The sequence below is a fragment of the Dromaius novaehollandiae genome, chromosome 8 (assembly GCF_036370855.1).
Source record: "Dromaius novaehollandiae isolate bDroNov1 chromosome 8, bDroNov1.hap1, whole genome shotgun sequence".
NCBI lineage: Eukaryota > Metazoa > Chordata > Aves > Casuariiformes > Dromaiidae > Dromaius > Dromaius novaehollandiae.
The window spans coordinates 21,970,107-21,984,856 of record NC_088105.1 but is presented as its reverse complement, the minus strand read 5'-3'; the positions used below and the strand labels follow the sequence as shown (position 1 = coordinate 21,984,856).

The window sequence follows — 14,750 nt, the reverse complement described above, 5'->3', positions numbered from 1 at the left end:
GAGACAGGGCCTGATCTGTTGATTGACATATTTCTCTAATAACGCTCTTCATGTCAGAATTAACGCATGACAGGGAAGAACATGAAGAAACCTTCACCAAATCTGTTTGGGTCAGGAAAAATAGATATTGGTGATCTTGGGTTCTGATGCATTTTCCTTCTCTAAAATTATGTTCATATGAAAAATCTATACAGCTTTTTTTTCTGTTCATAAATCCCCTTTCTCCCCTGCCAGCCCTCCAACTTTTGGCATGAGCAGGGGCTCAGCTATAGGATATTGCAAGTGTTACAGAGGTTTAGCTCAGTGGCCTCCTGAGCAGTTAGAAAATGTGTCTCCATCACTGCAAAGAGGACAAAGAAAGTACAAAAATCCAATTGGAATTAATGTCAGTGTTGTTGAGAGGAGTTTGAAGGGTTTAAGTCTTACAGTTAATAACAGCAAGTCATGTTCATCTGCCATTTGAGAAAGCAAGTGAAGTACTCATAAAAGATGCCTGTTCGAAGAGTTTCCACAGTAGCATATCAAAATATATGCTGAAAACACTTAGGTCCAGTAGAATGGCCTATCTCAAATTTGTGCTTTATTTTAAATCAGTACAAAAGCTGCTTTTATGTGGCAGGTTCCCATGAAAGATAACTGCTTTTCAGTATCTTTGCCATCCTTTGAAGCTCCAAAAATATTTTTCTCATCTCTCCTTTTCCAGATCCTTTAACATATTTGGGCTGACATTGTGCCTAAACATTTTGGAGTGCTATGCTTAGCACTATCAAAGGAACCTGTTGCTTATGGGAGATGGTGGCTGGGCCACAGCATTGATCAGTCCTGCTTCAGCTGTGTCCATCTGCTGTGAGCTGGCGCTGCAGGTGGTGAAGGAAAGCTCTGGTGCTCCAGGTGCTTTGCTCTCTAGTGTCGATGTTGGTAGCTTTTTGGGAAGGGGACGCTGCAGGCTGGAATGTGGCTCCAAGCCCATATTGTGGAGGCTGCTGGGGTTGAAGGTGATTATGCTCAGACACGGTTCTCCAGGGGTAGGTGTGAATGGATGTCCTAGAACCGGGAGGCTTTTATCCCATTCTCTCCTTTGTGCTGGGTTTTCCCTGCCCCGTAATGGTTCTCAGCTCTTGCCTCCACACTTGCCCTGCTCCAGGGAGATGGGTGCCTGTAGCTTGGAGGTGCTCTGCACCTCATGGCAAATGACCTTCTTCCAAAGATGAGCATCAGACTGATCAGGAGTTGCTGGATTACATGTGCCCAGGAGCTCTGGGCACTTTGCTGTAATGTTTCAGGACAAACAATGTTACTGAATTATCTGAAATTTTGTGCCTCTTGACCATTTTTCTCAAGTTGTTTTTTTCCTATATTCCTGATCAGTTGCTGAGTCTGGTGAGATAGCTGGCTGCAAAACCCTTGCATAATGATCAATATATGCAATAACAGCAGCCTGACTGACTGAGGTGTAACCATGCAGCTAGGAGAAAGCTGCTGCCAAACACCATGTGGCTTTCCCGGCCTGTGCCAAGAACTCTTTAGCTCCTGGAGGGTCCAATGACACTGAAAGCAGCCAGAGGTAAGATGGACAAGTTGCAAGTAAAAGAAGAAAAGGACAACATTAAGTTATGCTTGTCAAACAAGGTAGAACACTTCTGTTTATTCCTAGAGAGATGTAGGATTACATTTAGTTTAGGACTCTTACGAGAAGCAACTGCTAATGCCAACGCCACTTCTACCTGGAGAACGGACAGACTGTCTTGTGGTGACAAAGCCCCTCTGACAGGTATCAAAGCAAGTGAAGCTTGCTGTGTCACACTTTGCAGAAAATAAAATCGGACTCATCCTATCAATCTTTCTCTCACCATCCTCATTTTTTCTGCTGCATGTCTCAGGGGATGTGATCGTTATTGTTTGCCAAGTCACAGTTGAGTGGAAAGTTTTACTGTGATGATGCTGTGGCTCGTTTCAAGCCCCTGTTAATGCTGCATTCAGCCGATGTTTAATGCTGAGCCTGCAGGCGCGTGTGTGCGTGTATGCACACATGCAAAACCTCCGTCTCTGGTTGCCAGGCACAGTGGAACCTCGCTGTTCTCCCTGTGTCATCGCCACAGCACACTTATTTTCCTTGGCGTGATTGCTGTGATTCTTGCTCATGTCCTGTCCCTTCTCGGTTGCGCTGACCACCTCCTCTGAGGCTGTTGTACGGCAGTCGGTGCCTCACTCATTGTGTTGAAGAATGGGCCAGAAAAATCCCCTTTGACACTGACTGGAAACCACTATTGCTTTTCTTTGCTTTGTCCCCCTGCTGAACAAAAGCTCAAGTTTCTTGACCCCTTTTTTGAGGCCCCACTTTGCTCCCTGTCCCCTCGCTGATCTGCCCGGGTCCCCGCCGGCCCCGTCGCCCTGCCTGTGGCCGCCCCTGCGGCGCCCGGCCCCGGCGCTCTGCAGCCAGCGGAGCCGGGGGGTGGCACAGGGGGTGGCACAGCCCCCGGGAGACCTGCAGGTTCGTTTCTCTGCACACTAGACCTGCTTTCCCTCCGTCCTGGGCAGGTGCCAGGGCACGTGCGAGGAGAGCAAGCATATCGTATTTACTGGCTGAAACTCGGAGGCTGGGCTCCTGCCGGGAGGTTTTCCCGGGGATTATCCTGGCGTGGCAGAGGGGAGCCCGGATGCTTACGGGAAGGGACAGGAAAGTAAGAAAGAGGCAGAGATGGAGGCTGGGGAAGGGGCTGCCTTGCAGCCAGTAACATGTTTTCATCCCCAGTGAACAGAGGCAGGCTCAGGACTCGGCGTCTGCTTTTGAATACTTATGTACAAGATCTTAATGAAGCCCAAATCCCTTCTAATGAGGGCTTCCAGCCTTCCAGTTTAAATAATGTCTGAATTCTGAGAGTCTATCAAAATATAAACCCAGACTGGTTACTGCCTTCTGGTATCAAAACCTATTGAATGTTACTCTTTTTCTTTCTTTCTTTTTTATTTTTTTAATCAGTGTTTGCCTTTGGGATCTGTTACAGCCCCTTTTGGCCAGGCTGAACATACTGAGATGGTCTGAATAATTCCGTGGTAACGTGGTCAGTTAGAGAGGGCATTGTGGAGTGAACAGATATCCTTGGTTAAAGCACCAGATAAAAACGGAGACTGGATAAATCATTTTGAAGGAAGAGACTTGACTCCTTAGGTTTAGTCCAAAGAATCAGTGAACTTAACCCAAACCGGTTTTGCAGTTTAAAAATGCTCATTTAACTCACTGACTGGTAATATAATGCTTGCTGGTGAATTACTATCAAGTAATTAGTAATTAAGGCTTTAATGGAAAGCGTTGCAAAAAATTCTAGCCCTGCTAGCAAATATGCCCATATTGGCCCAAGAAGGCCACTTCTCCAATAATTATACCTTAATTTTGCTCTATGTCCTAGAGTTTCATGTAAGATGCAGATCGAGCTTTGAGTTTTATTTAAATCAAGCTACTTGACAGTTGTCAGTTACGTTATTAAGGTAACGTCTTCCCCCAGCCCCCCCCCCCCCCGCACACCCCGCAGTGCGCAGGGCAGCGCCCGGGGCGGCTGGCGCTCTGAGCAGCCGTGAGGCACGCAGGCGATGGAGCCGCGCGTGCGCGAGGGTGGGAAGTGAGGGGTTAAAACTTGTTAAAAATGGACTGTGGATGGAACTGAACTGTGCTGGTGCCGAGCCTCTGAGATCTATTAGTTTTGACAACCTCAGTTATTCTGGTGCTTCTCATCATCTGTAAAGTTAACAAGGGCTGATAAGAGATGATGAGGCACCACACAGGTTTGTATTTCAGAACTCATAAATATTTCACAATACCATTTTTCTTACAATCAGATACATTAATTTGTCGACTGTAGATGTTGCTGAATATTCACTTGGTGCAGAGGTTTAACAAAGGCGCTGCAAGGATAAAAATTTTTAAATCGGCAGAGAGGAGCCTTGGGTTGTGCTGCGTGCTCAGCTGTTACGCGTTTTCAAATGCATGTTCTAATTTTACTGAAATTGTTGATTTTTGACCTGCTTTCTTCCTTGAAAATATATTATGATTCATAGGCAACCCCTTCCTCCAGCTGTATTTTTATCCCTTTTTGGTGCGACTTCGTAATTTCATACTAGCGAGTCAGATACCCAAGGGTGAATTTAATTTGAAACAAACCTTACTCTTGGCAGAACAATTTTTACGAGGGGATCAAACAATGTAACATACAATTTTCTCAGGCTGCACGTCACCTGGAGAGGCCTGCAACTCAAATTAAGTAAAGGTGCTCTTTGAAGCAAAAAATTTCTATGAAATAGCGTGTGGACAAACTCTCCAAAGTAGCAGTTATTCTTTCTCCTGCTATAATAAGATGGAGCACACAAATATCACTTGATTAACAGCTGCTGTATTAATTTCCCTTTTTGGTTGCTTGACTCACAGCAAGAATCATGTCAATGCAGCAGAGAAGCAATTAAATTGATTTTGATCTTTGTCAGAGAAGATAACATGCCTCTTTCTCTTCTCATTTAAATAATTAAAGTTTCAGCAGGTATTATTTCTGGCTTTAAAGAAATTGGTATCTTAATGTAATAGAATCCTTGTAATTATACACTTAATGGGTCTTAATAAGTTAATCATGGTTTTTCATTTAAAATGTTTTTTTTTTACTTATTAAACTTTTATTTGCTTTGGTTGTGCTTTTAAGAGGGTAGGAAATATTAAAAGTTCTAAAAGTCTCACTTATTCTTACATGGCCTTTCAAAATAATTTTCAGTGGAATACTCACATTTCAATAAATGCTTTAAAAATTCTTATTTGAGAAAGTTTCCGTTAAGGAAAAGATGAAGCTTTCTGTTATGCTACAGTTAATTACTTTGCTGAAAAAGCTTCATATAATGAGGAAAAACAAATATCTTTTTATCCGTGTTGCAGTAACAACTCCAGTTCAGCAGGAGTGCAGCAAATATTTTTTTGTCCCCTTTGATCCAAGCTGTTAGGCGATAGTTGGGGTCCTGCGGGTTATTCCCATTAGGAGGAAAATAGACGATGGAGTCAGGTGTAGCTTTGATGCAGTGCTGTCCGCTGACCCCGGGCATCTGTAAAATCCCTTTCCCTGCACGCAGGAAGGAGCTGAAAGGAGATGGGTCTTGGCTTGCGTTTCCGAGCTTGCCTGTTCAGGCAGTGCTTTACCCCCAAATCTTTCAGTAATAACTTGGCATGGTGAATGTTTTTCTTCCCCCTATTCCCCCCCCCCCCCCCCCCGCCCCAATTTAAGGCAGGGTTGCCACCAGTCTTATGTTATTTATCCTGGTTTTCTGCCTGGCAGAGGCTTACCCCTGCAGCCAGGGAGGCTATTTGCAAGCAGCCTGGCTTTCCCTGCGGCCATCCTGGCTGCTCTCTGCTGCTCTGTGAGCCGCTTCACGCAGGAAAAGTCTTTGCAAAAAGTTGGTTGCTTTTTTAAAGGTTTTAAAGGGGAATATCCTTGGTGGCTTTTTAGGAGGTGACCCCAAATTGCGTAGCTGCAGCACAGCCCTTCTGTGGGGAAGCCCTGCCCAGCGCGGCCGGGGGACTGTCTGTGGGCAGCCCGAGGTCCTCGGGGCTCTCGCATGTTACAGCGTGATTTTGGGCCAAATCCCCCGCTGCCGCAAGCACTGATTGAAGTGCTTTTGCAGAGTCCTTGGCCAGCGTTGTCCCAGCACAGCCCCGGTGCTGGGAAGCTCTGGGTCCGCGCTGGTGTTGCGTGTCACCGAAGTGTTGCGTGGCTGCGGGCGGCCCGCGTGGCCCAGAGCAGCTCCTTGGTTGTGCTGGTCTGAGGCAGGCGGTCGTGGGCACAGAGCCTGTTCTGGATCACAGCACAGCTGTGCCACAGCTGCAGCCCGCAGCTCTTGGGTTTCCTCTTCTAGTGTGCCTACGTATGGGACCCTTTCTGAAAAGCCCGTAATAGTAGACCTTATACCTACCGCCTCAGATGACTGTCATGATGATGATGTCTGAGATTCTCAGTGTACAAAGTTCAGGGGGTAAAAAGGCAAAAATACCAAGGGGGAAGTATTTTGCAAGGTTTAGTATGAAAAAGGATTTAGAAGTATTTGAGGAATGTGAAGAAATTTCCATGGGGGAACCTTTAAATTTTGAGAATTAAAACCATACAAAAAGTAGCAGTGACAGTTCACGTGGAGTTTCATGGAAAACTTGTCATTGTCTTCCTGTACAGCTGATATACTTTGCATTCTATAAATGGAAGTTGAAAACTCATGTGTCTACTGTATGAATTACCAGAAGTTAACAAATCATGAAATGTATGTTTTCCCGTATGGTGGATTTGGTCATGTTCTCTGAGAATTAACAGTTGCTCCATGACCTCAGTAAATAATGCTTGTCTGTGATAGCATTATTCAACTTTCTGAGTTTGCACGGAAATCAGTTATATTCTAAGTTTTTCTTTAAAAGAAAATTTCCAATTGCAAATTATAATAGTGATGAGCAACACCACACACAAGCAGCAGGGAGCACACCAGCATCTGATTTATGTCCATGCTCAAGAGCGTTGTATTTCTTCTGTTTGCTACTGTATCATCAGGATTGTTTTTTCTTTGACTAGAAAAGTACTTAATACTTGCTCTTTGCTTTGAATAGATATAAAATCATCTCTTATAAAGTGTCTTGTTAATACAGCTACCAGATTAGAGCAATGCTAAAGGGTCAGATTATTCTTTTCCTCAGGTTTCTTTATGAGAAATGTTCAGCTGAATTTTTTTGGGGGGTTGATTTAGCAGATAGTAAAAATTACATGAGTGCTGCCCATGGGGCTTGTGTGTATCCCTACATCCCAATGTACTCAAGTGGTTGAAAAAATAGCATGAAAAAAATTGCAGTATCTCTCAGCCTGGTTCTGGTGTCTCTGAGTAAAGCTGCTGCAGTGTGATTGCTGGATTCTCAAGACTGGCACAGCTTTGCTTGGGAAATGCCTTCACCTGCTCTTTGAGGTCCAGTTATTGGTGTGCATGTTCTTAGCTATGTGCAGTCCTGTGATACAAACACATTTTCATAAAGTAAAGCATGGAACTAAAATCCGCAAAAGGAGATGATCCTTTTTCATCTCTGATTTACGAGAGATGCGTGGGCAGGTGGACTCAAGGGGAAGGAATTCCACTTTCCCTGGGCAGACGACTTGCACGTGCAGGAGGTCTTTCCTCCGGGGCTCAGGCAACACCTATGTTCTGCAGAGGTGCAGAAATGTTCATAGTCAAACTTAAAAATCTGTTTCATGTGCTTTAATATGACCAATTAACTTAGTCTCATCTCATTTGTATCGTTGTGCCATATGGTGCATGTGCAGGCAGAGATTTAGTCCAGACAAATTTTATGGACGAGAATTGCAAATGGGGAAGGGAGGGAGAAACAGGGTGGTTAATCAACAGAGACGGGGTTCTTGGTAAATACATACTGTTTACTCTAAATAAGGGAAAGATACGTAACAGATGCTGAATTCTTTAGCACTCTTGGCAGCGCTACATGCTTGGTATCAACAGAAGTATGAACAATATAAGTGTTGTAGTATATGGGAAAGGAAACTCTTTAACTAAGAACCAAGTTGGAAAGGATATTGCTTGTTGCCTTGCCTACCGAGTCATTACTGTGAGCATTACAGGCAGTCTGCAGATAAAAGATAGTGCTGTCTGAATGGACTGATATTAGCAATCATTGTCTATATTTTGCTTTTTGTTTTTCCTATTTCAGAATATCTACTCAAAATATGATTGCAATCGCTTTCCTTGTATAAGTTTTTGTAGGACAAACCTACCGTACTGCCTATTCCCAATTGCATCCCAAGTTTTTGATCAGAAATAGAGATGCAAACTTTTATCTAAGTGAATTTGGAGACATTTTAAGAAAAATCGCTCTCGCTCATCTGAGGATCTTAAATGGCAGCCAGTGAATATTTACCACTAGAGTCTAGTGCAGGGTTTTTTAACATATTTAGACAGTGTCTCTGAACTCTATTTTTTTTGTGTTAACACACTGAACCTGCAAACGAGAAGGCTTACAACCTTAGTAGAAAACGCGTTGCAGGCTGAGATTTCCTTATTTGTATAGTTCTTTCAGTGCCTCCTGCTTATAAGACAACTCCAGAAGCCCCAAGCCAGGAAGCTGAATTCTTGCTTTCAGTCAAAATTTCTGTAAGTCTTCCATAAAATGGCTCATGTAATGAAAATCACATGGTAGCAGACAGCATTTCACTGATAGATGGTTTTGTTGTATTTGATGAGGTACAATTAGGAATCAATTTGGCAGAAAACCTTCACCCTCCATGTAAGGCAGTCATAAAATATTCTAGTCAGCAAAAATCCATAGCAAATGCTTTTAATGACTTCCTTTTATATGAAAAAATTACAAACTCACATATATAGCAGAATGTGAAATCTTCATCCCTGGGTGTATGTGTGCATGTTAATAATGCACTCAGTAACCAGGCGTGACACACGCTGTTATCAGAATGCAAGGGATTTTCAATCTTCTTTGTCACTTCACTTATTTGAATATTTTATCTAGGAACTAGTGATTGAAATCAGCTGGTGTCTCTGTTCAGGATGAAGCTGTACTGTACCTTAGGTCTTATCTACATTTGAGCTGAACAGCTTCTGCAGAAAGATTTTTTTTTTTTTTTTTTTTTTTTGGAGAGCAAATTCAGATGTCCTGTTCATAGCATCAATTAAAAACATTCCTTAATTACAGATGCAATAATTGAAGTCAAATAGCAGTATCTTACCTTCATCTACCTTCCCAGCCCCTCCTAAATTAAAACTTAACTAGCTGTAGGATGTAGCTTGGTAGGTTTTGCAGAAGGGAGTGTGTGATATGGTTGCCTGGTGACAGAGGACTAGACTGAACGACCCAGGCAGTTCTTTCCAGTCCCGCTTTCCCAATACACTGAGCAGCTGGGGTAAGTCAGGTCCTGCTGAGCAATGCAGCTCTTGGAGACATGCACTTTCTTGAAGGGGTGTCTTGGCTTGGTGGCGTTTCCACAGGTATCTGTCCCAGCACACTGTTATTCAGGGCATGTGCTTCTTCGAATATCAAATATTGGAGCATCTCTCATCTGTTCCTGATGCAGTCTGTGGGCTAGCTAAAACAGTGGTTGGAGGCCGAAAGGTGTCCCCAGGTCGCTCCTTCAGTCTGTTCCCTTTTGTGGCCTGCAGGATGCTGACTGCCCATGCAGGAGGCAAAGAGCACTGCGATTCCCGTTCTGGGTTGCGCTCGGTTTGCAGCATCTTAGACCGTCGGTGGTACCAAATACTTCAGTGGAAAATGTAGTGTTAGTAGTAATGACAGTAGTAACATAGTTGTTTATAGTACAGTTAATTTATGCAAATACTGTGTTTCCCAGGCGGAGCGTGACTGCCTTTTGCCCTCCTTGTGAAATGGCCCATTCTCAATGCTAGGAATAGAAAGTGTTTAAAGCAGCATTGGGAGGATGTAATGTGGTAATAGGTGTGATGGAGGGCAGGCATCTGTTAAAAAAGGCAGAATTGTGGTTGCAGTGCGCAGGCCTTCGGGGCACAGTAGTTACAGTAATGGTAAGATGTGAGCCTCTGGGGACGAAGCAGAGAATATGAACTGACAGCTAGATTTGCTTTTCTCTGCTTTTATGTGTTTGTGTTAAGTTTTACTAACAGTCACTGTTTTCTTTGCCTTACTTCAAGGCTTTTTTTATTCTGTAGTGCTTTGGGTGGCAGACAGATGGGGTATCCTTATCCTTTTCCTTATCAGGAAAGTATGTATTAGTTGTGTACGAGACCTTTTTGCATGCAGAGCTGCATCCAAGAGCTGCTTATGATGCAGCGGCTGCGCACAAAAAGTGGTCCACAGACTTTTGTCTGGTGTAGCCTATGGTTAGATTAATGGTTTATTCCATGGTTAAATGATACTCTTGGTCACACGAACTCCAACACACAGTGAAGATTGGCTTCTGCAGTGCAATGAAATTGGCACCTGGCCAGTTGTGGTCCTACTGCCCCTTTGAAACATGTAGCTGCACAGATCGGCTCCTGTTCCTGTATCTCACAGGTGTTAAGGCCCCAGAAGCCACTTTTCCTTGCCTGGGCTCTCCCAAGGAGGACACTGCAGCATCCAGTCCTTTTGGGTAGCACCCAGCAGTTCCAGCGCTTAAATGAGAATGAGGGACTTGCGTGTTTGTGGAAACGCGATCAGCTTCTGCACGCGAGCCCTGCTCTGTCTGTGCCTCCCTGGAAGTCCTGAGTTTGATGTGTTTTCTTAGATTGGGCAGTCCTTCCAGCTTTTCTGCTGGGCTTGTCTTGATGATAGTGTGAAGTGGCTTCTCTTTCTCAACGTGTGTGTGTAAAATATTTCCAGTTGCAGTTTTGCTGCTCCACTTCTGCAGGGCGGTTTTCATGTGCTGCTCCCCGATGTATCTGCCCTTGCAGCAGAGCCATAGTTGCATGAGGGTCGATCAAGAACCGCAGTGCGGGTGATTCCTGCCTGGCTCCTCCACCTCGAATGCAGCCTTTCCACAGTGAAAGGTAAACTACAACTAGCAGTGGGCAAATAAAATGCAATTCAGAATTTGCCACAGATACAACCCATGTACTGTTACAGTAACTTTTGAAAACTCATTTTATATATCGCTTTGACCACTTTAAAATGTGTTGCCATCTAATATCATTGGGAGAATTGTGTGATACAAAATCTTTGAAAAGATTGAAAAGATAGCTGCACGGGTGCACCTGGCTGACCTCTCTTGTTCCAGTTATTATTTTATATGTCATATTCTGTCATCTTTTATCCTTCTCTTCACTAGCTAAATTTTGTCCTTCTTTTTAATTGCTCATTGTGAAGAGTTTTTTTCCAAGCTTGTAGTACCTTTTGTTGCACCTTTCTGAACCTATTCTATTTTTGCTTTGTGTTTTATTCTTAAATAATTGACCATGAAAGAATGTGGTATCAAGATGAGGAACAGTACAATAGCTTGAGTAGTCTTTTTTCCTATAAAATTTAATGGTTATCACTAGTGTTATGAATTCTGAAGATGCTTTTCATGATTTCTCCACAAAAAAGGTTTAGGAGCGGAGGAAGCAGGAGTGGAGCATGCAGGTACTAACAGGAATAACATAAACAGAAAATCTTATTTTTTCTCATCTTGCCATCTGGTTATCTAGTTAGGATCTGTTTGTCTGCTGTTCCCTAGTTTTCTTGATGTAATGGCTAATATTACTCCCCTTGCCATGAGTTTTAATGCTTTGGCCACACGGTATTTCACGTAACCGACAGCCATTCCAGAGGAGACTGTGGCTTTATGGTGACCATGCTCAATCAGCTGCTACACATGCAATTTCTTTAAGTGCTGTTACCCAATCCATTACATTTGTAAAGTCCAAGTGAGCCCATTTCTCAGATTTGGTAGGCCAGCAGAGGGAAAACCTGGATTAACTCCGGCTTTCTTCCTGGGCTTGCTGCCTGCCGCAGCTCTCCTCCTGGACCGCGCAGCCTGCGCCCGACACTCCTCGTCCTCGGAAGTGCTGCTTGCTGCTGGCCGGGGAGCTGGGAGTCGCGTAGCCTCCTGCGCGGGGGCTGCAGGGGTGTCTCGTGTCTCGCTCACTTCTGCGTTTCTTGTATTCCTGATAAACATACTGAATGAATTATTGAGAAACAATTGTGACAGGCAAACAAAGTGCTCAAAACAAGAGCGTTTTATCTTCCTATAAATATGACTTCAACGTTTCCAATTTTGGAAGTCTAATTTAAAAATAATTCAGCACTTTACTGTTTAATTCTCTTGTGCTGTTGATTTGGGAGACTTTAAAGCTGCAACAAAAATAAAGTAATAAAAGCAGACAATGACTTCGGTTATGTATTGTGTATCATAAATATTTGCGTCTCTGACTGGTTTCATTTTAGCTGGCTGAGGAAATGTAACTTGCTGAAGGCGGTTACCTTTGTTCGAAGCCAACTGAGACAGAGCCAGTGCTCAGTAATTACAGCCGTACAGTTTCCAGGAGACTCCTTCTTCACCAGACCTGTCGTCTCGTGTCCCCATTTGTAACATCGTTCATTATATTCAACCTGCTGCCGTCACTCTGGAGCTTTCAAAAGGTATTCTGTGGGCTAGCATGCCGCAGGACGCGGATAACGACATAGTTGGACGTGACTCGTATTGTAATTGGCTCACCTAACTTTCATTTGGCTTGAAAAGTAGGCTTAATAAAAGCAAGAGTGAAAGGCATTTTATGTTTTTAATAAGGAGTCTCATATGGTATTACCTGCTGTTTTTCATTGTGTGTCTCTTTTCATGGTTTCCTTTTGAGGTACCTGACAGCAGAGGAGCAGTGAACATCTCTTAATCTTAAAGCTTTTTGCAAAACTATAGTGGTAATCAACACTGGTGATCAGTAATTTCCAACTGCAGTAAATTTGTACATCTATGTTTAAGATTTTAAAATGGGTAATAGTTTGCTTCCTGGTGAAGACAGTCCCCTCTGCCTCCCCCCAACAATCACAACAACAACAACCAAAGCTCTTTAATTGCTTACCGGCAAATTTGTTTTTGATGTATAGTTATAAGCTTGCAAAAACACACCTGCCCTTGTGCTGCCTCAGGCTGGGTTGTACAGGAGTTAGGGGAATTTTTCGGTGCACCCTGCGGCACGGCAGAGCTGCGCTCCTCCGACCGCGTCGGAGATTCACACAACGAGTTACCTGCAACTGGCTGTGACAAGAGCCCTGAAAAGCAGCGTTGTAATGTGAACCACGCATCTTTATTACACTGATGTAACCTCCTCCTGATCGGACAGCCGTCGCGAAAGCCTGACACCATCCTCCTGCCGCGGCCCAGCACGGTGGCTGCAGCGCGCGGGACAGGGGTGCCGGTCTGCAGGTAGGTAGCCCAGAGGAGCTGCTAAATAGAAAACTGATATCTGAAGCTACGTGAGTAGCTGTAACAGCTCAGTTATGAGGAAGAAAAGCCCTGTCCTCCAAAGGGGCAGCGGTGCTTTCACTGGAACAGGAGCAATAAATGCAGGTACCACTGCTGTGATTGGGTGAGATGGGACCTGGCAGTAGAAAACCCAACTCGCTCCATAAAAGGTGGAAGTACTGTTGGCTGATGGTGGAAACCATTTTGAGGAGTGGGTGGGAAGTTACCTTCCCCTTTGCTTAGGGACATCTGTGCTTCAGTGCTCATCAGTTCCCAAGCCTATTGCCACTTGTTCTAGATACAGACCTGGAGCTGGGTGACCAGAAATGCCGCTTTCTATCTGTGACTGCTACATGAGGGTATTCATGCTTCTCTGTCATGGCTAGTAAGAGTGAGTCATGTCTCTTGTAGACTTCAAACTTGTATTTTGCTATATCTTCAACTTAGCGTTGCCTTAAACTCTTCCTGAAAGCTGAAATTGATGGAGCAGTCTGCTCATAATATTCGTTGCTTAAAGTAAATGGTAGCATTACTAACCACTGGCTTGTTTTGACAGTTTTTGATGGATTGGTTCAAGTACTCGTGTCAACACTTTGTTATGTAAATGTCTCTTCAGCTCTGCAAGTAGAAACATGAAGGCAATGGCGTAATTCCAAGCCCATCTACCTTTGGGAAAGGTATGTGGATGGAAGACAAGTACCTTGATCATACATTTGCAGGATGATGGCTATAAACATGGATTAGAGAAAAATATTTAAGAAATATTTATTTGAATTTATTGCTTAAGAAGAGACCTGGAACAAGAGCCTTGATCACTGTACTTGAAGCACCAGTGGCATCTCCTATGTCCTGTTTAAACCTCCCTTAAAACCTCTTACCTGTCATGCCCTAGCAAGTGAGATTTTACCTTCCCTGCTGAAAAGCCATAAGCTGGCTCCAAGGCAGTACTTAAGAACTGAACAGAGGCCCTTGTGCCTGGGCAGCCTTTGAACTACTTCCCCTTGCTTTGACCTCTCGTTCTTGACTTGGCCATCAGCAGAGCTGCAGCAGGTAATGGGCTGGTTTTAGTCTCTTTAGCCAGGTGATGAATGCAGCACCAAAGGAGTGCTGCCTTGCTGTGTTAAACAATCCACTTACTGAATAAAGTGTACATCCCGTTTTTTAATTAGAAAAAATTGGAAGTAGTATGCTTTATGGTACTGTGTAGTGTCTAATGACTGTTCTAATGTATCTTTTTTTATGGTTAAAACCATTTCTAATTGAATATGGTTTCAAAAAAGTTTTTTATGGTGGGAAATCCTCAATCTGCTGAGATCAGTAATTAAGTCTGGTTGAATTCAGTAGGACCAGGTTTCAACCCACTAGTTTGTAAATCAGATAAAGATAGCTGTAAAATGATTTAGATTGATTATGTGTTGCTCTTCCACGTGTTGCTAAGATTTTATGCTGTCTAGGCCAACTTGGTAAAACTGTTATTCTACAAGTGGGATTGGCTGCTATGTGCTTCATAATTGAAAGTGCTGATGGACCTTTGATTTGGTGATGGCCATTACTCCTCTGGCATTGTTTATCCATATGTTTAAAAGAACAGAATGGTGATTAGACTAAAAATTTGGTCTATAGGGAAATGACTTATTGCTTCATAGCCTGTGTAGGAGGGCTGCTGGACACTGAAATGGCCATAGTTCATTCTATTTATGGATTACTCTGAGGTCTGAGTTACTTATGGAAGAACTAATGTTCCTTGGAAATGTCAGTCAGAACTTTTCATTTTAATAACATGCCTGGTTGAATTCAAAACTGGCATTTTATACTGACACCACGCATGAGCTGACATGT

General features: G+C 43.5%; 1 long non-coding RNA gene across 2 annotated transcripts in view; it reads left to right on the top strand.

Moving 5' to 3' along the window:
* The first annotated feature begins 12,612 nt into the window (after positions 1–12,612).
* LOC112979805 (uncharacterized) overlaps positions 12,613–14,750 on the top strand; it is a 60,667-nt gene continuing 58,529 nt past the window's right edge. For both annotated transcript variants that reach the window (XR_010390191.1, XR_010390190.1), the window contains exons 1-2: positions 12,613–12,872; positions 13,528–13,588. This is a non-coding gene — a long non-coding RNA (uncharacterized LOC112979805). The remainder of the gene's footprint in view (positions 12,873–13,527; positions 13,589–14,750) is intronic.